At 37.4% G+C, this 24440-nt stretch overlaps 1 protein-coding gene and 1 pseudogene across 22 annotated transcripts in view; one reads left to right on the top strand and one right to left on the bottom strand.

The window, feature by feature from the left end:
• The window catches only part of NCOA2 (nuclear receptor coactivator 2), a 267580-nt gene that overhangs the window by 69444 nt on the left and 173696 nt on the right, over positions 1-24440 (top strand). For 21 of the 22 annotated variants that reach the window (XM_070221446.1, XM_023648481.2, XM_070221452.1 and 18 more), the window contains exon 2: positions 21925-21981. The gene's annotated coding sequence lies outside the window, so the exon portion shown is untranslated. Of the gene's footprint in view, positions 1-7774; positions 7840-21924; positions 21982-24440 lie in introns of those variants that run through there. The other variant, XM_070221449.1, reaches the window with a different exon arrangement.
• The window catches only part of LOC102148423 (carbonyl reductase [NADPH] 3-like), a 128209-nt pseudogene that overhangs the window by 67157 nt on the left and 36612 nt on the right, over positions 1-24440 (bottom strand).

Raw genomic sequence — 24440 nt, forward strand, 5'->3', positions numbered from 1 at the left:
AGAAATGAACTCAATGAAACTATTAGCAAAAGGAACTTCAGGGTTGTGGGGGGGTAGTGAACATTATTTCCCTCTTTTTTATACTTTTCTCTATTTTCCAAAATGAACGTCCGATTCTTTTGTAATCTTAAGAAGGGAAATCTAAAAAGAACAGAGTATTAACTTGATTAAAGGGAGAAAGGGGGACCCGACTTCATTTGAAAGAGCTGCTCCAGATGGGAGTGCAAGTTTGGAAGCAGAAGACGTGTTCTGGCGTCTCTAGGGAGCAAGTTCCAGGGACAGCAGACTCTTCTTGGAATGAGTAAGAAAGGGGATTACTTTTCTTTTAGAGATTGTTGATCTGTAGCATACATCCCGTAAGGGTAAGGATAATATGAATACAACTTTTTTATACCTTTTGGCATCTGGTGCTTGAGAAATTCATTGGAAATAAGTAAATGAAAGTTTGCACTAGATTTTGGACACAAACTGACAAGCTAAACCTCAGCATATCCTTTTGGAGTTAGCACAGATATTGATAAGATGGAGAAGATAGAGAAAGTTGAAGTGGAATAGTCACCAGCTTACTTGGTATATTTCATCCTAAGAATGTGTATGTTAGGCATATGCATGCCAATCTTGAAAAATGGAAGACTTTATTATTTGAGACAGATTTGGAGAGGGAGAGAAAAAATAGTTGCAGAGCTAGTTAGGCTGGTCTGTGGGCCCAGTGCTGGGGGCAGTGCGAGTCTGGGCCCGGGAAGTAGGACCTCAAATTGCTCAGGGAAGCTTGTTCATCCCCACTGAAGATCAACTTTGCTCTGGGAATACTGTTAACTTGCCATATAATATTTGAACAGTCGTGTGTACACATACATATTTAAATTTTGGCCCCTTTGTATTTGTTTTTTTTTTTTATTATTTTATTTTTTCCTAGGAAATTTGCAAGTTATAAACTAAGAGACTCACATCATATGACAGGAAGGGTGAAGAGTGAGACAACATTATAATCATATAATCAGCAAAAACCCATTGTTTTATAGACACTTGGTCCTGGTAATAAATTAAGTATCCCCAGGCAAAGATTTTCCCCCCCCAGGTTGAATAATTAACAAAGAAGTTAATGTATCAAATATTCATTTTTTAATTTTATTAAATTTCCAAATTAGGCTATTATTATTCTAACATCAATAACCTTTTCAAAGTTGGCTAATTTTATTCTTTTCCTACCCCAGATAATTTTGCTTTTCGCTATGAAAATTACTTATGCTTCATCCTTCGTTGATATGCTTTCTTACTATTGCTACATTCCATGTCCAAATTGTAATGTATATTTGTAACTGCCTCTCATCTATTAGTCATCCATTATATTCTCTCCTGTTTTTAAAACATAGCAAAACTGACTGACTCAAAGAAGCTTTTCTAATTAACGTCAGTTTTCCACCAATCGTTCTACGTAACCATCTTTAGCCAACTATTATCCTAAGAATAGTGTATTTTCCTACATTTTGCTTTAATTTCTTCTTTGTTTCCTTTAGATGGTACACTCTTTGAGGGCAGGGATTAAGTTTGATCATCGATGTGTCTGCCAAGTTTCCAGTACACAGCTGTATACAGAGTGGACTCAATAAATACTCACTGACTAGTTGCTGAAAAATTTGATGCAGCCTCCCAAAGTGTTTAGCATAGTTTGAGTGGTTTATGTATTAGTTAAATCTGACTCAGTAATTGGCAGTCCTAATGTTTCGAGTAGTGACGCAATACCTGCCTGCCTCTCACTAACGTCAAGAAAGTCCCTAATAGAAGAGTCTTATGACACGGCCCAAGGACAGAGATGCTATCTAGACTTTGTGGAACCTAGAACTACAAGTCTGAGAACATCTTTGATACAAATTCTCTGAAATATTTCTGAAGGTCCTGAGCTATTAGTAGGAGTTCGTTGGTTGATCTCTGCAACTTTAATAATGATTATAATAATTGCTGTAATTATCAAGCGACTGCTATGGGCCAGGCCCTTCCATATGTACTTTACATATGTTTTCTTATTTACTCTCTTAAAGACTAACGTGGTATATATACTATTACTATTTTATAGATGAAGAAACTAAGGCAGAGGGATGTTAATTAACTTGTCCAGGTTCATACATGTGGTAAATGGCAGAAGTCAGTGTTTGAATTATGACCTGCTGGGTTCCGAAACTTATCTGAATTTTACTCTGTCATAATGCTTCTCAGGGATGAGGATGCTAGAGGAAAAACTGTACTTATATCCAAATATGGGAGCTAGCTGTCAACATTTAGAATAATAGCAGTAAATGCTCATATTGCTCTTACAGTATTGCTTATAATCATACAATAGTTGGTGTCTTGCTTATTGAAACCTAGTTTTCTGTACTTAGAATGAGTATTTTCTAAGTGAACAGGAAGCTCATAACATTTGTCTATATCATTTGTGTTATAATAATCACTGCTGTTTATCTTAAATATCAGCAAATCTTTATAATAGGAATGCACTCATATTAATAGTCTTGACCAAGGCCTAGAGGCCTAATGGCTTTGTTGAAAGAAGCAGATTTTCATAAGGACTGTGCTAAAAATACTGAGTTATCAGTGTACCTAGATTTAATGGAAAACATGATTTTCTTAGTGCTATATTTAAGTGATTTGATGAAATAGATAACTTATTGGTAGTTTAAGGATGGATTTATTCACTTGGTCATTTTACCCTCCCCTCAAAGCTATATTTTACAACTTAGAGGAAAGCATTATCTAGGAATCGAATTTGTAAAGTGTATTCTAGCTAAAAAAAAAAAAAAAAGATTCCTGGTACAACAATAGAAAATGTCAAAGCTCACAGGAAAGAATGCTGGTTTACTTCCTGTTTGGTGAAGAGTGTCTGAGTAAGACTGCTTCCTCTGTGAGGAAGAAAATGGACGTGGCACGGCCAGCTCCTCGGGTACCTACTCAGATCTCTTTTGGATGAGTAATTTCTTGAACATTCTGAAAACAAAACCAGAGTGCTCTTTAAAAAGTTCTGTGGGGCTGGAGATAAAGCGTTTGGAATTTGTGTAGGAAGGTGTCTACTTCTTGGTGGTGGTCAAGGTAGTTTCATAGGGGACTCTCCCAGGGCCTGGTGAAAACGTGGTGCCTTGAAAACAGCTCATTAACAACCCTTGAGCCCTTGCAAACCAAGTTCAGTCTCCAAATCAAATCAGACTTTGTTTTTAACCACGTGGTGCATTGGCTTTGAGAGGGAACTAAGCTGATGTTCACACCAACATAGTTAGCCCAGCGCAGATTTTACTCCGGGCATTCCTCTAGATTATTTCTGCAAGTGGGGCTGTGTTCTCTGTGGTCTGCATCCCGTGGCTGACCCTCCCTAGAAAGCATCTACATACTTTTCAATACTTTGGACAGTTCATTGACTAAAGAAGCCCACATTCAAAGCAATGTTTCTTTAGGATTTTCCTGTAAAAGTTATAACCATCCGTTTAACTGAGTATCTGGCTGCCATAATGTTGTACCCCAGCAGGGCAGTGTTTCGTCAGAGTCAGAGTGGGGCTCAGCTCAGTCCTGAGACCTGTGGATTTCTCTTACCATCTTGGTTGCTATCTGGAAAGCTTTCAAGACCGCCAGCTGTGTGGCCTGTTTGAAAGCACGAGGCCTGTGGCAGGAATGTGGGTTTACCCTCTTAGTATTGTGAAATCACTTCTTCTGTAGAGAATCTTGCCCTTCTCCTGCCTCCTATAGTCCGGTTTTAAATTATTTTTCTTGTGGTTTTGGTTTGTAAGTGTGTATTCATGGCTTTCCCTTCCTTTGTTCCTTTCCCTTCCTTCACACAGACAACGAAGAAGGGAATAATTAGGAGATATTTTTGTATTAGTTTACATTGTCAAGCTATATAGGCAGCTTCCCTTTTGTCTTACAGAAAATAAACCCAGGATAGTTAAAATATTTGAAATCATTAGTTTTAACTTACTTTCTCAACAATTCTTTCATTGTTTTGGTTTAAATGTAACTATTGATAATATGGTTATAATTTAGAATTGCGTGGACATTAAAGAATTTACCCACAATGGCAGCATCCTTACACAACCACTTTTACTGTTTTAGTGTATTTTTTTAGGTCTCTAAGAGCTTATTCTATTTGTTTTGTTTTTTAAGTGCTTTTGCTGGGAATGAAGTTTATAGATCGGAATTTTACCTCATTTTCTCAACCCTTTTTTTCTTAGCGCTGTTGAATGCCCAAAGAAATAGCGAAAATAAAAGAGGAAGAAATCACAGATGAAAGGACTTTTGTATTATCAACAAGCTAGATGATCAGCCCTTTAAGTCAAATATCTTACCTGATTTCTGTAAGACATGATCAAGAAAGAGGCGCAATGCGTTGCCTTCCTTACCACTCAAAAACTTACTTACCTACCAGTATTTTATTGAACATGTTGAAGATTTGGGCACTCAAATAAATGAAAAGGCTCCAATGTGTAGGAGTGAGAAGTGTCAGTCCACCTAGCGTTTATCGTTTCTGCCCTCCTTTTGGATAAAAGGAATTTATCCAAATTGAAGGACTTGAAGGAGATGTCCTCTGAGAGCACTGATTACAGAACAAAGCTACATTTCTGTAGTCTGCCTGAAGAGAATATGTCAGTGGGAAATGGTTACATTCTCAGTTAGAGGGTATGTCATTGGTTATACAGCTGAGAAAGACAGTGGTTCTTCTTCACATGTATAATAATACAATTTTAATATTTAAAAAACTTAACTATTGATGAAAAACAGTTTCAGAATGCTTAAATGTCACTTTTCCAGTAGATATTTTTTTTTAAGATTTTTTTATTTTTTTCCTTTTTCTCCCCAAAGCCCCCCAGTACATAGTTGTATATTCTTCACTGTAGCTCCTTCCAGTTGTGGCATGTGGGACACTGCCTCAGCGTGGTTTGGTGAGCACTGTCATGTCCAAGCCCAGGATTCGAACCAACGAAAAACTGGGCTTCCTGCAGCGGAGCGCGCGAACTTAACCACTCGGCCACGGGGCCAGCCCCTCCAGTAGACTTATTATTTTTTTTTTAATTATATTTTACATTTAGGAAATAAATGCTGTTTGGTTCCATATTTAAAGAGAATTTCAAGACCCTCCCTTCCCAGTGTTTTCCTTGAAATGAACTGAAGGTAGATAAATATTTCAGGGTTTTTGTTCCATTTTAGCAATCTGCACAGTACAGATTTCTTCAGTTATTGCCCTCATAGAGGCTTATTATATCATGGAGTTTGGGTGGCTTTGTCTTTTTAATGTGACTTTCCAAAAAAAATGCTGCTTGGTGTTATTTCTTAAGTGGTTTTAGACTTGTGTTATTCCTTAATCTAGCACTGGGAGTCTAAACTCATTTGCACAAAGGTGGCTTTTACTCCACAGCTGAAAATAGGGTAACTTGGTGAAGCATACTACTTTGATATCTTTTTGTGTGAGTCTTTTTTGTGGTATTCTGTGCTTTATTTTAAAATATGACTTGTTCATGTATTTGTGGACGAGGAAATGGCTCTTGAAATTTACTTGGTATCTGAGAGCTGTTTATGCCCTGGTTAACAGAATTACCTTCTAAATTCTAAAAGGATATGAGAGAGAGAGGGCAGAGAGACCTGTGTAAACATTTAAGGATTAGGAAGAACCGAAATATCTAAAATCTTCTAGACAACAGTGACTGCTTCAATCCCTAAAAAGAATTTTTTTTTGGATGTACCTTTAAAAACAGATACATAACTTACTCTGCTGTAATTTCTTTTATTTTTAAGCAGAAATTTGATTTGTGAATTACATAAGCATTAAATTTCTTATATGTGAGGGGAAGGGCGAGGTTTGAGACTAGAACCCACAATCTCTTATTTTCTCGAAATAGCTCTTTGCAGTCTCCCATGTTACCACTGTTAGCAGTGACAAGTCCTACCTCTTTGCCTGAAGTGGTAAGTTATACCACTTTTAAAATACCGTTACTAAAAACAGCTCAAGTTTCTAAGCTGCCTTACATTTTCAAAAGCATTTGAAAGTATTTTTGGACTTGCTAAACATTATTAGATGGAAGTAAAAAGAAAGTGTGTTTCGTTTAATTTGCATTAAGGAACTCATATTGTCTGGAGAAAGGGTTAGATATTGTCTAATTCCTTTGGGACTTAAATAAATTCATCTAGTATCATAAAGTCGTGAGCACTGGATGAATTCAGATTAGCTAATTAGCCTTTGCCTCAGAGTTTGCTATTTTATAAATAGGACAAAAACCATACTTTTGTTACTTTCATGCTACTGTTCGGTTAACTGGGCTCACTGGTTAAATAATTTGACTTACCTGTCACCTGTAAATATTTGCTCCTACTTTTAGACACAGAGCCCTATAATGATTTGAGATTGGTTCAAATGTTATTTCTCTGGTGAACATTTTCCCCCAGTTGCCTGGTTTTTTTGCTAATACGTGTTTAGAGTGTACACTTCCATCTGAATTGAGGTCTCCTCTCCGGTTCTTCAGTATCAGTTCTGGGTATTTGATTTGGCTTGACTACTCGAGGAAAGCTTTTAGTAGGATGTTGTTTGTGTCACTGAGAATAAACTTTAAGATTTTGAAAAGATTTTTACCTTAATTCCTCCAGTCTAGGTTGCTGTTGATTGTAAAGTACAATATTGGGCTAGCAACTTTTCAGGAAAAATAAAAAGAAACGCTGTCACGTTAAATGTACAAATTATAAGATACATCACCTTTTCAGAAAACATGAAAATATGTGTGCTCAGGAAGTAAGGAAAAACTATAATAATTTTGCATTTTATTTAACAAATGATTATATTTTAAAAATGTACAGAAGTATTTTCTAAGATGGGCTCATTGGAACAAAAGTGCTTTAGAATATCAGTTGGTATTTTTAAAAAGTCTGAAATCTATATTGATCTACAGATTTGTGAAATGCTACATTAAATTAAAAAGCTCATGTGCATTGTTAATCTACAAATATCCTGAAACTTATTTTACTACGAACCCTTTTTTGTCAAGGAATATACATCAATTTAGGAAACCTTGATATATAGTAATATTTTTATAACATGTTTAAGCCATTGGGATTTTCTTATTCCAGGAATCTTGAAAATAAGATTGAGACATATGGGCCTAAAATTGTGTTATCTTAGGGAACTTAACAATTTCGCATAACATTGCGAAAGAAACACTGTAGCTGTTTAAAAATAACACCGTATTATTATTTTTTTTCTTTCTTACTGGTATATAATTTATTTGGTAGTTCTTGTGGATTTAAAAGTGGCTTGTTCTGGAAATTTGAGCACTGAGCTAGGAGTCACAAGACCTGATTTCTAGGCTTTTTTTGGCTGAGTGACTTTAATCAAATTACATAACCCCACTGAGGCTCCCTCTTGACATTTGCCTACAGCACATAATAATTACAGACTCAGTCTACCTTGCAGAACTGTTGTAAAGATAAAGTAAAAGTAATCTATCAGTAGGTGTTTGAAACTTGTAAGTGTTTAGGGAAATAATTAATTGTGCCTTAATTAAGCAAATGGAAGTTGTGGGTGCCCTTAAACCCTGTTTGTTTAGACTAATGGCTCTTTTTTTGAGAATGGTAGAATATTTTAGAGCGAAAGTGGAATTTGGAGATAATTGTGCCACTCTTTCTTTTTATCATTGAGGAAACTGAAAAAACCGAGGGATGTTAAGTAATTGGCCTTGAGTCTCATAGGGAGATCCAGGAAGAGGGCCAGGTCTCCTGACGCAAGCTCTCAGGCCATGCCGGCCTCCAGACCAGCCTAGGAGAGAGGGAACAATGAGCACCTGTTAAGTCACATATTGTTGAGTATCTTCCTCCCAGGTATTGTTACTTTTTATAATGAAATGTTACTATTATCATTTTTAAGTTCCTAATTATGTTCTTGTTCAGTACTCTGTTTTGACTTTAATGGTATATTTTGGATTAAACATTAATGAATTCTCATCAATGAGAATTTTTCCTTTTGTGTCATGTTTTAAAAAAGAAATTTTGACAAATTATCATGTAATGTGCTAAAATTTAAATTATGAGAGGAAAGATAGACACAAGGCCATTTATAGTCTAGGTTACTGTTTTATTGTCACTTACTTTTACTATTTTGACGTTTAGAGCGCTTGGAATTTGTTAACCACCCCCGCCCCGCCCCCCATCACCACCACCCCGTTCCTCTTTTAATGTTTTGAGGAGAAAATGAGAAGGTATGTTTCTTTGTGATTGCTTTTGAAAACATTATCCTTTTTTCTTTGCCTCAAGTATTTATGAAGACAGAAAAAAGCATTGCTTGTTTTTATTGGCTACAGTTCACACATTTATTTCCCAGTTATTTTTTATCAGTCAACACACATTTGCTAAGTGCCTTCTACAGAGGCATTGTGCTCAGTGCTGAAGATTTGAAGACATACTATGGTCTTTGGCCCAAGAGGCCGTGAACATAACTTATTTACTGTTTTATTCTTTTACAGTGTGAGATCAAACATTTTCCTGTATTTAAAAATACCTGGTGGAATAACTTTCTCTATTTGTGTTCTTTCAGCTTCTTCTGAAATTTGAATAGAGAAATACTGCAAATAGAAAAAGTGTGAATAATTTTAGAACCCTGAGAATAATATTATGAAAGGTTAAATTGTCTATGCTTTAATAAAAGAAGCAGTTAAAATTATTTTAGTCACTGGAATAGTAAGTGTGTTTGTTTAAACTGTAGCACACCTAGACAGAAATAAATCTTGTTAAAACAAGAGCTTCTGCTGACCTTACTTGCTTTGCCCATTCTGGGTCCCAGAGCCTTGACTGCAGCAAAGTAGAAAAGGTCTACTCAGCATATTTGTAGTAATATCTTTAAAAGGTTCTTTAAAACCTGATACTTTATGAAGAAAAAAAAAAAAAGATTAGTTACGCATGCCTTGAATTTATAGTTGAAATAAGAACCCAAACATTTCATTAGACACTATAGTTAACTAAAGCGTATTTAGAGACTACAAACTACAAGTGACCTTTTGTGGGATTTTGATTCAGTTTTCATCTGCTTCTCATAGAGGAACTCAAACCCTAGTCACTCTGTGACATTGGTCTGCGTTTGGATTTGATCTGAATTGTTGATTATGCTATTTTTGTGAAAAACATTTAAAAGTATACAAGAAGACACTGTGATACATAGTACTTTCTAGTCTGTAAGTTCTTTGAAGTCACGACTTTTTTTTTTTTTTTTTTAATCCATCTCCAGAGCCTTTGTATATCCCTCTTTATGGGTCCTGGCATTATAGATATTTGTTGGGTAAATGAATGAATGGATTTATATTTATCTTTATGCATCATATTTCTCTTTTGTGTCTGATGCGATTCTGGTTTCCAGCAAGTCTGCTTGAGACATTTCTTTTTTGCTTTAAATTCTTTATTACTATTTATGGAAAGCCATTAGCTTTTATTCCACTTATCTATTGCTTAAAACAACAGCTTGTTATTATTGTATCTCATAATTCTGTGGGCTAGGACTGTGGACAGAGCATAGCAGGGACAGCTTGTCTCTGCTCCATGCTGTGGAGTCTCGGCTGGGATGACCAGGAGCTATTAGGGGCTAGAACAGCTGGGGGCCGGCCGAGCATCCCATTCTCTTTGTAACATGGTTTCTCCACATGGCTAGGGTGGACTTCATCGTAGAATGGTGGCTTCAAGGCAGTCAGATATAAGTAGCTGCTCAGGACTCTAAGATAAAGGATCCCAAAGTCCCAGGCTGAAGCTTCAAGGCTCAGAAGTTCCAGAATATCACTTCTGCCACCGCCTGTTGGTCAAGCCGATCACTAAGGCAGCCCCAGTTTCAAGGGGAGGGCAGTTGTACTTAACTTCTCAGTGGGGGGAGCAGCAGAAATTTTATTCCTTGTCATGAGTCTTCCATAGTTTCTGATCTTTATGTACTACTTGTCATCATTCTTATTAACTTGATCATGCTGTGGTTTATTGTAGGATGCTCAGCGAAATGTCTGTTGCTGAGTATTTAGGGGCCTGATGGTCGCTGCTCTCCTCCTGTCGCCAGGCTGTAGCTGCGGCTTGACTTCTGGAGCACCTTCCCCTAGCCTTGCGTGCACGAGAGGACTGTTAATGTTTCTTTGGGTAGAAACGAGAGCTTCTTGATTGGGGGTTCATGCCCCAAATTAATTTATCCCCTGGTGCCGGAGGGGAATACCTATATCTGTATATCTGTGTGTGTATATGTGTGTGTGTGTATACGATGGCACCTAGAGAATTTATTTTATGGACTATTAAAATTTTTCCCCCAAGTCTAGGGAACTGACCTAGGATTGCCAAATTTTGAGTTTTGTTAAGTCATTACATGAAAACATATGATCATCTACTATCACCACCATTTCAGAAAATAAAAAGAAAATTTAACCCCACAAAATAATAAGCTTCTAATCTAATAATAAAGGGGAATCCTCAAATTTAGTAAAATTTAACTGTAGAAAAATAAAGCACTACATTTTTCTCATTTATGTTTAAACCTGGAAAAACTTTATTCTTGAGCTACACTGAGAGACACCTTTTAGAAACCACTGGTAGGGCCTTATTTTGATTTGCTGGCAGACTTTTCTAAAAACAAAAGCTGTACATGAATGATTTTTGGGGGGGGGGGTGCTAGTGAGGAAGATTGTCCCTGAGCTAACATCTGTGCCAATCTTCTTTATTTTGTATGTGGGACACCACCACAGCATGGCTGGATGAGCAGTGCGTATGTCCGCACCCAGGATCTGAACTCATGAACCCCCCTGGGATGCTGAAGTGGAGCATGTGAACTTAACCACTACACCACCGGGCTGGCCCCTGTACATGAACGATTTTTATCTACATTTTATAGTCATATTTATTATGTAAATAGGAAAATTAACTGGCGTAACGACCCTTATGAAAAACATGTGTTTTTAGTATATGTTACTAGATTCCTTTTAAATGCAGAAAGATTTTAGTTTCATTAGGACCTATGAGACAAAACCAGATTTACTAACTAATATAAACTAAACTACCAAATCAATAAGAGTTAAATTAACAGCACTGTGTAGTGTTGTCTGGCTATGACAGAGTTTTTTCCAGTCTGCTGAGCTCACATTCCATTGAGTTAGCTGTGTGAAGATGTTTCAAATCTCTCCTATTATTTTTCTTTCCTTGAACTTGTAGAAAACTTTGTCCCTTAAGACTTGATATCAAAGATGTTAAAATAATACTAGTCTCTAATCCAATTGTAAGCACAAATGCAAGTACTGAAATTAAATGGCAGTGAGTTATCGGCTTTATAATGGTCGTCTGTATGATTTAGCATATCCATATGTTAGGTAATTTTAGATTGTCATCAGAATGAAAATATGATAATAGAAAACTTCATGGATATTTATATACATTCTTGGTCTTTGGAACTCCTAGTTTGAAGAAAAATTCAGCCACAATAGGTTGTTTTCCTAGCTGTCTCCTATCTTAGGTTTTAGAATTGTTTTATTTTCTTTTTTAATGCAATTCCTTCTGTCAGACAAAGTCCTCATTTTGTCGCATCCTTTAAATTTCGTTCTTCACTTTTGTCTTTTATGCTACAATATCGTAGTTTTTCTTCCATTTTCTTGGCTTATATAGGCCCTACAAGCCAATAATTGAATAATCTTGTTATCAAAATGTTTTAGGGCAATTCATTGGGTTGTATCTTTAGGTGAATTGATGCTTGTGGCTGTTTTCATAATGGCAGGTTGTTAGAAAGCATCTTCTTGACAGCAGATCCTTTTTTCTGGGGGGAATAAGGAGATAGATAGGTGGAGCCAGAAGCGCAGAGGAGTGGAGCCTGGCAGAAGGAACTCTGACGGAAAACAACAGGGGAGCAGTGGAGGTCTTGAATTCAGAAAGACCTGCATTTCCCCAGCAGTTCCTCTTGCTTTAACTTGAGTAAATCACTTCTCTGACTTTGTTTCCTCATCTGCAAAATGGAATTGATAGATGGCTGTTTATGGGAAATACAAAAACAATGCATGTGAAGTTTGTGGCGGAGTGACTGACACCTGATACCTAACAAAAGGTAGCTCTTTGTTTTCTGTGTGTTTAGGATGTTAGAACGCTCATCTCCAGATCTTTCATTTTATTTATATTTGTATTGTTAGATTTTTATCTATAAATTCTAGATTCACAACTAAGTTACAAGCCTCTCTCGTGCCTTTTCTAATGGGAAGGTTGACACATTTGATGATGATTTCCATAGCAGTTAAGATATGATGGTAAGGCCAGCGTTTTTAGGATAATACTTATTTTTGGGTTCCCAGATGCTCCCATTAGTCAGAGGATGATGGGAGAACCAGTGTCCTTGAGAGTAGAGGTACTAATCTCTTTGAGCCTCAGTTTCCCATCTGTCAAACTGAGTAATTAAAATAGATCATTTCTAGGTTTCTTCCAGATCTGAGTTTTTATTCAAAATGGTACCATTGCCATAGGACCCAATTTTCTCCAGTATTCTTCAATATTTTTGTCAGAACCTAGACATGTAGTAAAATGAAAAATTGCATTTAAAATTTTTTAACAAATTGGGAAAGTATATAATGAATCAAATTTTTGATGAAGTATCTTTTTTGATAATATTTCTTCTGAGTGACACTTGGATCCCTGGGTTGACTCAGTGAAATCAGACAGAGACGGTGAAAGTTTGACTAGGTACTAACTGTGCTCCTAGGAGAAGCTCTCCGTTTTCCAGCTTAGGAAGTTGCAGAGCTTTCCTCCTAATAGTCTAGTGCTCATTTTTGGAATACTATATTCTCTCTAGAACTCTGTGAAATATTGCTACACTTAATTACCTATAAAATTGTAATTTCACTCAAAGAAAAAGACCTTCCTGTGATACAAAATTGCAGCCATGATCACATATTATACACACATGTGAGCTGTTTTCAACTTAAAAAAATACCATTTTTGATGCTTGCTCCTTTTTTCTTTTTGGTGGATTGGTGCTGCCTAGTGGGCAATCAGAGTAGAAGGAACATGGCGGGTGGAGTCAGGCAGCAGCTTTGACAGCAGCTCCATCACACGTTCTTTAACTTTAGACAAATTGTGTTACCTCTTCTTGGTTATAAAATGGTGTTATATAAATCTCCCTTTCAAGAAGACACTGTCCTACCCTCCTTCATTCTCTGTGCATTTAAAAACAAAGAATGTTCTCTTTATTATGTTGAAGTAATGATTGTCTTAATGTGGTCACCTATTGCTGAAAGACGGGCCTCCCTGTAGAAGGAATTGACAGTGACAGTCACTTGGGGACGAGGCCAGTCCTCAGAGAGGAAGCAAACTCTGAAGGCGTACAGGTTTGTGAGGCTGGTGTTGAGGGTCCTGCTAGGTATTGAGGGTTAGAAACTGCCCCTGTGCTGTGTAGGCACATCATCTAGTTTTCATGTTACTTTTGCTTCACCCCCTTTTGTCACCCCATAGTCTTGAGGTATATACTTGAGGCTTGTCTGTACTGTGCTCAGAGACGTCAAGGAACGAAGGGTTCTAGGCTCATTTAGTGTCATTGCAGCATTAATTAGGGAGAAAAACCCAAAGAGGTCGTCAATTTCTGAGATGAGGTCGCAGTCTTATTCCCTCCCCCTAAGTGGATTTTTTCTCTCTACTTTAATATTTGCAGGTCATTGGGGGCCGGCCCAGTGGCGCAGCGGTTAAGTTCACACGTTCTGCTTTGGTGGCCCGGGGTTCACCGGTTCGGATCCCGGGTGCAGACATGGCACTGCTTAGCAAAAGCCATGCTGTGGTAGGCGTCCCATGTATAAACTAGAGGAAGATGGGCACGGATGTTAGCTCAGGGCCAGTCTTTCTCAGCAAAAAGAGGAGGATTGGCAGTAGTTAGCTCAGGGCTAATCTTCCTCAAAAAAAAAAATATTTGCAGGGTATTTATTTTATTTTATTAAGGAAAGTTGATGTTTCCTCTCCAACTGGTTTATTGTGAAAAATAGACTGATGATATATGGAAATCCTCTACTACTATTCTGGTGTATACAGTAGGCTTCAGTAACTGTTCTCATTTCACGGAGAAGGAAGAGAAACATCTAGGGCAAAAATTAGCTACATTATTGGGAGAAGAACGGTTAAACTTCTCATAGTGTGTGGGGCCTTTTATTTTGTGGGGACTGACTGGTCTCCAGGTTCGCATGTTCCAGTTTTGGTGTCGAGTTCTCCCTGAGCCTCTTGTCTCTCTTTAAGGAAGATTAGTGTCTGCCCAGTAACTTTTTTTTTACTCTTCTGTAGTTCTGTTAAAGACTCTTATTGTGTGAATTTTTGGCTGAGCACCCTAATTAAAACCCCAGCGCTTCTACAGGAGCATTGTTTCAAACGTGCCAGTCCAGCACCAGCTTGTCTCCTTAATCAGAGGTGGATGAAACCTCACCCTTGCCCTCAAGAAGCTCGCAGTCTAGAGGGCAAGATACATTTTGGCATGCGGTCGTAATGATAGCAGTCATTTGCACATGCTCTGTCCAAATCCTTATTTCCTATTACTTGTCAGCACTCTGACTTTCTCAGTCTGATTTATATCTTTATCTTCTCAGGGAAACTGTTCCTGAGAACACCGTCAGCAATTTCTGCTTGCCCAATCAAGTAGAAACTGCATGATTCTCAGTAGCATTGGACGGTGTTGACCACTCTTTCCTTCTTGGAACAGTCTCTCGGATTCCGTGGTACTTGTCTTTGCTGCTCTTCCCCCTGCCTCTTAGGTAATTTCTTCTCACTCTCCTCCGCCAGTTCCTTTTCTACGTGATTTTTTTTTTTTTTAAAGATTTTATTTTATTTCCTTTTTCTCCCCAAAGCCCCCCCCGTACATGGTTGTATATTCTTCGTTGTGCGTCCTTCTAGTTGTGGCATGTGGGACGCTGCCTCAGCGTGGTCTGACGAGCAGTGCCATGTCCGCGCCCAGGATTCGAACCAACGAAACACTGGGCCGCCTGCAGCGGAGCACGTGAACTTAACCACTCGGCCACGGGGCCAGCCCCTCTACATGATTTTTAAATGTAGAAGCTCCTTACGGTTTAGTTCTGTACTCCCGACTCTGTTTTTTCTATTTTCTCCCTGCGAGATCTTAACTATTTCTATGGATATGAATGCTGTTTTTATGTTAATGAGTCCTAATTTGGTATCTTTAGTCCTCTTGCAGATTCAAGCCTTGTAATTCAACTACATACATGAGATTAATATTTTTTCTAAATGTGTCTCTGGGCAAGAACACTACTCTTCAGAGAGTTACTGTCTTATGGTAGTTGCTTTATTGTGTTGGCTCTGACCATGGTAGGTGAGAGACAGAATTAAAAGGATGGTCATGTGAGATCTGTGAATTCGATGGGTTTGTCATTTTTCACCATCACATACATATAAATTGCGTATGTGTACCTACCTATAGCTTAGCAATTTTTAAACTGATGATATATCCTTTTCTATGTATCTATTTTAATTATGGCTTAGGAAGTTTTTTACATTTAGTATGGATGAAAAATTAAGTTATAAATCTAAATCTGTACTTGTTTAACTTATGATTAATTTTACTTTTTTTTTTAATTTTTATTTTCTTCCTTTTTCTCCCCAAAGCCCCCCAGTACATAGTTATATATTCTTCATTGTGGGTCCCTCCAGTTGTGGCATGCGGGATGCTGCCCCAGCATGGCCTGACGAGCTGTGCCATGTCCGCGCCCAGGACTCGAACCAACGAAACACTGGGCCGCCTGCAGCGGAGCGCGCGAACCCAACCACTCGACCATGGGGCCAGCCCCTGATTAATTGTACTTTTTGAAGTGTTTTATTAAGTTGAATGGGAATAACAAAAGGATATCTTAAGATTGCCTTTCAGTTAATTTTAAGCATTGGTTTTAGAAAACTGAAGATTTCTCTGAGTGAATTAAGTTATAATAGACAGAATGAAAAGTTGTAAAGAATAATTAGAAATTTAGTTAATTAATGTTTATATATAAGTAATAAGAGCTGAATGCCACTTTAAGGGGGTCTTGACATGATACTGCTGACCCTCTTAAAATGACTTTGGAAAATGAAATTACTTATTAAAGAGTTTCATTAGTTAAGAGTCATTGTCTGCACTGGAGGTAGAGCCCTTTAAACAAGAAAGAAAGAAAATATGAAAAGAAAGAAAACTTGAGCTTGTCTGAAGTATACGTAGAAGTTAACCAGTTAATTTATAAATTATTCTTCTGTGGTCTAGATGGTATTTTTAGCACCATCAACTTAACAATTGGTGAAGAATTTCACCTTGCATATATAGTACACATTGTTTACATTATTAAGACTTTTGTAACATAACAATATTGGGATTTTACTATTATGTTTTATTAAAAATATATATGAAAGCTATATTTTAGGATGTTTTTATATTGTATAGAATGTGTATAACATATGTAAAATAAAAGTATAATGTCCTCTTCAATAATCTGGAAATAGTTCCCATAGTTAAGTCTTGAAAGTATGTATGACTTTCCTCTTGATGTTATATGATTGAAACATGCTGAGTTAAAGGTATGTTTTATGTTCAATTGTTTGGAAGTTTTTGTGCTTTTAAGCAAAAAGTGGAAAAATACTGTACTAATCATGCATTAGGGGTGTATGCTTGCAATGGGTATGTGTTCAGATGTGTTTGACTGGAACTGTTGAAAAATGTTAAGTAATTTGAGCGGTCCTTCTAGCTTTTTCTTCTTTTCCCCATGTGTCCTCTTCATTTCTACCAGCCCGTCTGATTGGCTTGATGACTGAGGTGGTGCTGCTTAAATAACAAGAAGACCCATGAGAGGACCCATGTTGGAGCATGAAGTGTGGCAGCTGTAGGGCTCCCCTTTTGGTTCGTCATCTCCTTCCAATAGCACGTGCCATAGGCTCTGTTGTCCATGGGAAATCAAGTTAGGTGTTCTCTTGGCAAATATATTTTCCTTTGCATACCCACGCTGATGTCTTGGTGATGACTTCCTTTGATTGGTGGCAACTTGGGTTGAGAAAGTTGTGAAGCTGCATTTGGATCAGGAAAAAATAATGTCAAGATTCATGAACACTGTCACCCAGGGGTGGATGATATGGCGAATATTCTTTGCTTTTCTTGTTTGTACCATACCCAAAACCTCAAGAAGGCAGTTTTCGGGTTGATCACGTTTTTGCCATCTTCTTTTTCAAATCAAGTTGGCAAAAATAATAGCAGCATCAAAACAGTGAACTTCCACAACCGCCTAGTGGGTCAGACCGTGCATGGACTTTGCACTCAGACTCTGGATTAGAATCCAGGCTTTGCCACTGGCATTAGCTTTGTGACCTTGGACAAAGTGCTTTGCTTCTTGGGTAAGTTTCCTGTATCTGCAAAATGGAGATGATAGTAGCAGTACCTACCTCATAGGGCTGTTAGGAAGATTTAATGAGGTAACACACACGAAGCCCTCCACCCACTGCTCACAAAATAAGCCTTCAATAAATGATAGCTAGTGATGGTGGTGGTGGTGGTGGTTGCTTTCTCTGGCTCTGTTCCTAACTGTTTATTTAAAAAATAAAAAATAATAATAAAGTAGAATAAAATATTGAGCGCATCTCCTCCTACTCTTCCTCCACCTTTTAAAAAATCACCAACCCGTGCGGCCGGCCCCGTGGCTGAGTGATTAAGTTCGCGTGCTCTGCTTCGGCGGCTCAGGGTTTTGCTTGTTCGGATCCTGGGTGTGGACACGGCACTCAGGCCACACTGAGGCAGCGTCCCACATGCCACAACCAGAGGCACCCACAACTGGAATATGCAGCTATGTACTGGGGGGCTTTGGGGAGAAGAAGGAGGAAAAAAAAAAAAAGATTGGTAACAGATGTTAGCGCAGGTGCCAAGCTTTAAAAAAAAAAAAATCATCAACCTATACCTTTAATGCTGCCAGAAATCTTTTTTGTGTGATTTGGGCTCAGTCCTGATATTTTATAGTGATGTGTTACCTGTGCAGCTAGTTGCTGCCCTTGTTGGCCAGTGTTCACACCACCATCTGCTGATAGAACTACGTGCATGCCTTAGAGGCCATAATGCACAAGTAACCTGAGCTATCACACAGAAGAGCAGGGGCAGTGAGGTACATTTTAAAAGATCATTTAAAATTTTTTAACATTTAAAAAATTGAGATATAATTTGCATACTGTAAAATGCACCCATTTTAAGTGTATTAAAAGATTAGTTTTAGTAAATTTTTCCAGTTGTGTGTGTCTCATGCTTCTTAGGCATGTTTCTTTAGCATCACCACAATCCAGTTTTAGAACAATTCTGTCAGCCCTAAAAGTCTCTTGTCCGTTCAGTGCATTTTCACTTCCTTTCCCTGACCCAGGACACCACTGATCTGTTTTCTGTCTCTATAGTTTTACTTTTTCTAGAAATTTCAAATAAGTGGAATCATACAATATGTTGTCTTTGTGTCTGGCCTTTTTCATTTAGCATAATGCTTCTGAGCTTCATTCATGTTGCATATGTCGTAATTCCTTCCTTTTTATTATTGAGTAGTATCCCATTGTGTCAATGTACCACATTCTAAAAAGTCCATTCTCCAATTGGTAAACATTTGAACTGTTTCCTGTTTTTGGCTATTCTGAACATAACTGCTAGGAACATTCGTCTACAACTCTTTTTATGGTTATCTGTGGTCAAGAGAAATGAAAACAGACCTTGGTGTGAAATTGTTGGGTTATATGGTGAGAAACTTCCAAGCTGTTTTCCAAAATGGCTGTACCTTTGTACTTTCCACCAGCAAGGGATGTGATTTGCGAGTTCTAGCTTGTTCTTGTCATTGTCAGCACCTGAGATACTTTACTGGATGTCTACAATGTTTCATTTTGGTTTGAATTTCCATTTTCCTGATGACTAATGGTGTTTAGTACTTTTTTGTGTCTTTTTTCCGTTGTATATCTTCTATGATGTTATCAAATAGTTTGCTCATTTAAAAAAATTGAATTATTTGTTTTATTGTTGAGTTTGAGTCCTTTATATATTCTAGATAGACATCCCTTATCAGATAATTATTTAGCTCTTTATATATTCTAAATGCATGTACTTTATCAGATAATTATTTTGCCAATATTTTTTCCCACTCTGTGGCTTGTGTTTTCATTTTTAAAATTATGTCTTTTGAAGAGCAAAAGTTTTAATTTTAATGGAGTTCAACTTAGTGTTTTTCTTTGATGGCCTTTTTCTTTTTGTGTTTTTCTTCTTTTATGTATTTGGTGTTATATCTAAAAATTTTTTGCCTAATCCTTGATAATTTTCTCCAAATGCTTTCTTCTACCACTTTTGTGGTTTTAGGTCTTACTTTTATATCTATCGTCTTAGCCATTTTGAGTTAATTTTTGTATGGTGCAAGGTCAAGGTCAGGGTTCCTTTTTACCCCCTCCATTTATGTAGCCAGTTTTTGCACCACTTGTTGAGAGGACTGTCCTTTCCTTGCTGAATTACCGTGCCACCTTTGTTGAATATGAATTGATATGAATGTGTAGGTCTGTTTCTGGACTCTTTCCTCCTCTGTTGTTTATCCTTGTGCCAATACATACCCCAGTGTTCTGAATATTGTAGCTTTATAGTAAGATTTGAAATCAGGTAGTATCTTTCAACTTCTGATGCAGCTTTAAAGCAGCCCTAGTTCAAAATTTTTCAGCAGCCTCTGTGTTTATGTGTCTCTCTGGAGGATTATGGGCAGGTAAAGTCGTTAGGACATCCCAGGAAGTCACTTCTACCTTGGGGTGGGATAGGCCTGAAGCTTCTATTTTTCATCACTTTATTGAGTTATGCGTCATAGCCAGCAGCATTGAACAGGGTCATACTTGGCAGGATCATGATTATTATGCCTACTGTGTGCCAGGTGCTTCATGCAATTATCTCATTGAGTACTTCCAAGGTGCTGCAAAGAGCACATCATTATCCCCATTTTATAGTTGAGTCTGCAGTAACATTTCCTAGGTCATATACCTAAGCTGCTGCTAGTGATATAATAGTGTTAACAGTGGCAGTATTTACATGGTAAAGCCAGATTCTGAAGCCTGGTCTGTCTGATGATGCTTAAAAGATGACATGTATCCCTCTGCTTTTCTTGAAAGCTTTCTGTCTTTCCTGCTGTCCCCTCTCCTTCCCTTGAAATGCTTTCTATAGGAGCTTTGTGAAAACTGTCAGGACTGATAGAAGAGTAGTGGGATGTTTATTTATTACAGAGTTGTTATTGCCTGTACTACTGCTTTAAATGGCTATTATTTTCCCTTAGTAACTTATAAAACATTTTGTATTCTATGCTTTAAGTATTTTATTAATTCCTTTTGTTTAGAATGTTACACCAAGATATAATATTATACTGTGGAAATTATCCTCATCTTCGTGTCTCTTATATCTTCATGTGTCATTTCTCTGTCTTTACCATGAATGCATTGGCACTTTTTCCTCATATTAGCACATTAATACAAACTTACTGAATAGTATCGATCAAGCAGTAATAGTTTAATATCATCATTCCTATGAAGATCACAAGTTTTAGCTCTTGATTGTTGCATAGCATGATGTCCTTGAGGAAATTAGTTGTTGGTATGGAATTATAATGGCCTTAAGTAGGCCAGCTTAGTGAATACATTCACCCAGGGTGAGTGACGGGGAAGAGCTGATGAATCCTGTTACGTCACAGTTTATTGCATTCTGCTCACTGCCACTTGAGGAGAATCCATTTGTTTTACTTAATGGGATAACTTATTTGCGTACAGATTTCCTTTTGCTTTTCATGAATCGTCTCTAACACCCTAGCTGCATTTCATCACATGTGGTGATCTCTAGACCGATCAAAAATCAAAAAGCAATTTTTTTCCTATTTGTTTCCCCTTTAGACCACTTAGATTATGAAATCAGATGTTTCCAGTGCCCTAGAAAAATGGTAATTTGGATATTAAATTAACATTGGTTTTTTCCTACTATTAGGTTGTGTTTATTATTCTAAAGAGTTAAGGACTCTTAAGAGAGTTAATACTGTTTTAAGTTTGATAATGAATCGAAGTGTGAATTATTACAGATTGGTGTCACCTGAAGGAAAAAAACTAGTAGCTCAATTGTAAAAACATTCTTCGAAGCTGATTAAATCTAGCAGTATATAATAGTTTTTAAGAAAAAGACATGCTAGTAGCAATGAAGCATTTTTCTTGGGCCCCTCAAATAGTAGTAAACACGAATACACGTAAAATAGCAGCACGTGTTTGTTGTGTTCATACTCCTCACTATGCATCTTGGAAACAAACTTCTTTGGCGCAGTGGAAGTGAGCCTTGTGTGTGTCAGAGAAAATGCCGCAGGGTCCTTCACAGTTAAGCCCTTTGTTCTCAAAGATACACACCCCGAAGAAACTCGGTGAGCGGTTGCGCACATTGTTGAAAATGTCCGGTTCCTTTTCTTGTCCACATTTGCTCTTGCAGATTGTTGTATTATGAGGTAGATTTTTATTTGCAAAATTATAAGCCTTTCGATTCTGTATAGATCAAGTGGTAAATCACAGCAAATGGAGATCACTGTGTGCATTTTACTCATTTCTTTATTCAGCAAACACCGATGTGCACTGTTATCGGGTGCTAGGCACTGGGCTAGCCCCAGGAGGGCAGTGGAAAGGGGTCGCTCGAGCCCCCGCTGCTTTTACTCAGCTTTCACTCCTAGTGTTGGACAAGCAGCTACAAGAAAGTGTGATGAGTGGCATGGTCGGAGCTCAAAATTTGTGTGTTGGACACCTCATAATGCGCAATGAAATGTGGCCTTACGTAAGCCTGCTTCTTGATTTTAATGGAGAGGTGTTATTATGAGTATTACTTTGTATATTGGGTGTAAACATCACATCCACTCTAACGGGTCTAACAGGGTTCTGCGTTTTTAAATTCATGTTTCTTTGTTTATATTGCAGATTTCTCCTGGATTTGGCTACAAATTTATAGATCTTCTGCACTGTGTACAGGCACAGGTAAGTTAAAATTAAGCTTTTCTGTCTGAATATTTTGATTTTTAAGTAAAATCAAATACTTAAAAATTATTCTATTTTTAGTTTAGCAAATAGTATGTAAATAAAATGAATATAAATAAAATACAAAATAGTTGTGTACTTTTTTATTATGAAAATCCTCTATGACTGTGTTAGAGATGACATTCGAAGGTAAAATGACAGCTGTTATCAGTGTTTATATCTTTGGGAAAAGTTTCCGTCTACCCATTGAAAGGGATGAATTGTCATTTCATAGCCTGACAAAATGTTTACATTTATTTTTATGTGTAAGTAAAAGAATAGCTGTTATAGATTTTGGCAGCAAATTTTAGTCTTACGGAGGTAAATGCTTCACATTTAGTGAGCAGGCTTTTCTCGTCCAACCAGTCTGAAATAGCTTCCCAGACTCTCCTTATCACACAACGCTGATGTATTTTTATCATAATATTTATTATCATGTGACATATTCTTATTTATTTCTTTCTTTATAGTTTCCCCTACTAGAATATAAGCTCTGTGAACATTGGGACCCTCTTGGCTTGTTAACAATAGTATCCCTAACCCTTAGGATAGGGCCTGGTGTATAGGAACGACTGGATAAATGTTTGTTAAAGTAACGATTGGGTAACAAACATCAAGAATTTATTTATATTCAGAGTTACGGAGTGCTGCATCTGTAAATACACACTAGAAATAGTTTCTTGTACTTATAACTAATGTGAGATTAAGTTATATCAGACACTTGAAGTATGTAGCTCTTAAATGTTATGAGACATTATCTGTGTTGATACTTTGTGAACTCGTGTGCTCAGTCAGGGTACAGTTCAGAGGCTCGTGCTTCCAGTTCTGTTTTTATTGTGTCACTACCCTAGAAGGTTCTCAGGATCCGGTGACGGACAACCTGCAGCAGGTGCCTCTCGCCTCCTCCCTGCATCTGGATCACGCCACCAGTGGATGTGTTTTGTGATATCTTTGTGGAGAGCAAAGTAGATTTGAAAGCTGTCCAGTTTTGTCTCTAAAAATCAAATAAGTTAAAATGTTTCCACAACTTGTCACTGTATACAAAATTTAACTGACTGAATTAGTTTTTCTGTTTCTAGATTGGGGGAATTTTTAAGTCATTTTTCTACCACCTTTATTTATTTATTTATTTAATTTTTATTTTTATTTCTTTTGCTGAAGATTTGCCCTAACTGAATACCTGTTGCCTATCTTCCTCTTTTTTTTTTTTGGCTTGAGGAGCATTCACCCAGAGCTAACATCTCTGCCAATCTTCCTCCGTTTTGTGTGTGGGTCACTGCCACAGCGTGGCTGCTGCTGAGTGGTGTGGATCCACACCCGGGAACCCAGCCCAGGCTGCCGGATGCAGAGCATGCTAAACTTAACCACTAGGCCTTGAGGCTGGCCCCCTGCCCTCCTTATTGATGTCTGAATTCCTTATCAAAGACAGCTATAACATAAGCTGACCACCCCTCTGCTTGTATCTTTGGCAGTTGTCTTTAAGTATTCCAGGATATTGGTTGCCGTTATTGTGTTCTTGTTTCTTTTCTTTTTTGACCTATTTTACCTTTTTTAGGCTTTAGTCTCTCTTTCTGCCACTATGATTTTTCATTTATAGAAAGAACTAAGTCTGGCCTTTAGGGTTGTTTTTTTTTTAAAGTAAAATTTTAGGAGTTAAACGGCTGTTTCTTATTCGCATCTAATTTACAAGTGCAACTTGCAGAGATTCCTTTGTTAATACTAACAGCAGCTATTCGTTACTGCTCTCTTACTGTGTGCCAGGCATTATGTGAGTGCTTTCAGTTATCTTCAGAATAACAGATAAGGAAATTGAAGCTTAGAGAGGTTAAGTGATTTTTCCAAGGTCACATCACATAAGTGGCAGTTTGCCACTCCAGAGACCTTGATCTTAACCACTAAGCTCCATTTTCTGCCTAAATAGCCCTGAATACAAGCATATTTGTGGCAGTAAGTGTAATGTAGGAAAATCATATTTATATTTAAGGACTTCAAAATTAATTTAAAAGTCAAACATTATTTTGCTTATGTTTCGTTAGCAGGTCTTAACTTTTAACCTTTATTTCAAACTGTGAAAGAGGATGACTCATTTGAAGTTTAATGACTACCTAAACAATTTAAAGTTCCACTCTGGCACTTTCATTGCTGCATACTCACTCTTTTGGGGTCAGGTGCATGGGGGAAAGCCATTTGAATTCCTTTTTCTGTTATAAACATGGTATGCTGTGAATCAGCATTCTTTATCCCTTGCAGTATTAGAAATTTTAGGTTACTGGTGGCATCTGTGGTTTTTTGGATGAATCACTTTACCTACAGAGAACAGGTTGTGTGAAATATGGCAACTATACAATTACTTAGAACCCTATCTTGGAAGGTGTAATAATTTATATCTCTGGAGGAAGGTGTTTTTTGTTGTTGTTGTT

This window comes from Equus caballus, chromosome 9, assembly GCF_041296265.1.
Source record: "Equus caballus isolate H_3958 breed thoroughbred chromosome 9, TB-T2T, whole genome shotgun sequence".
Lineage (NCBI taxonomy): Eukaryota > Metazoa > Chordata > Mammalia > Perissodactyla > Equidae > Equus > Equus caballus.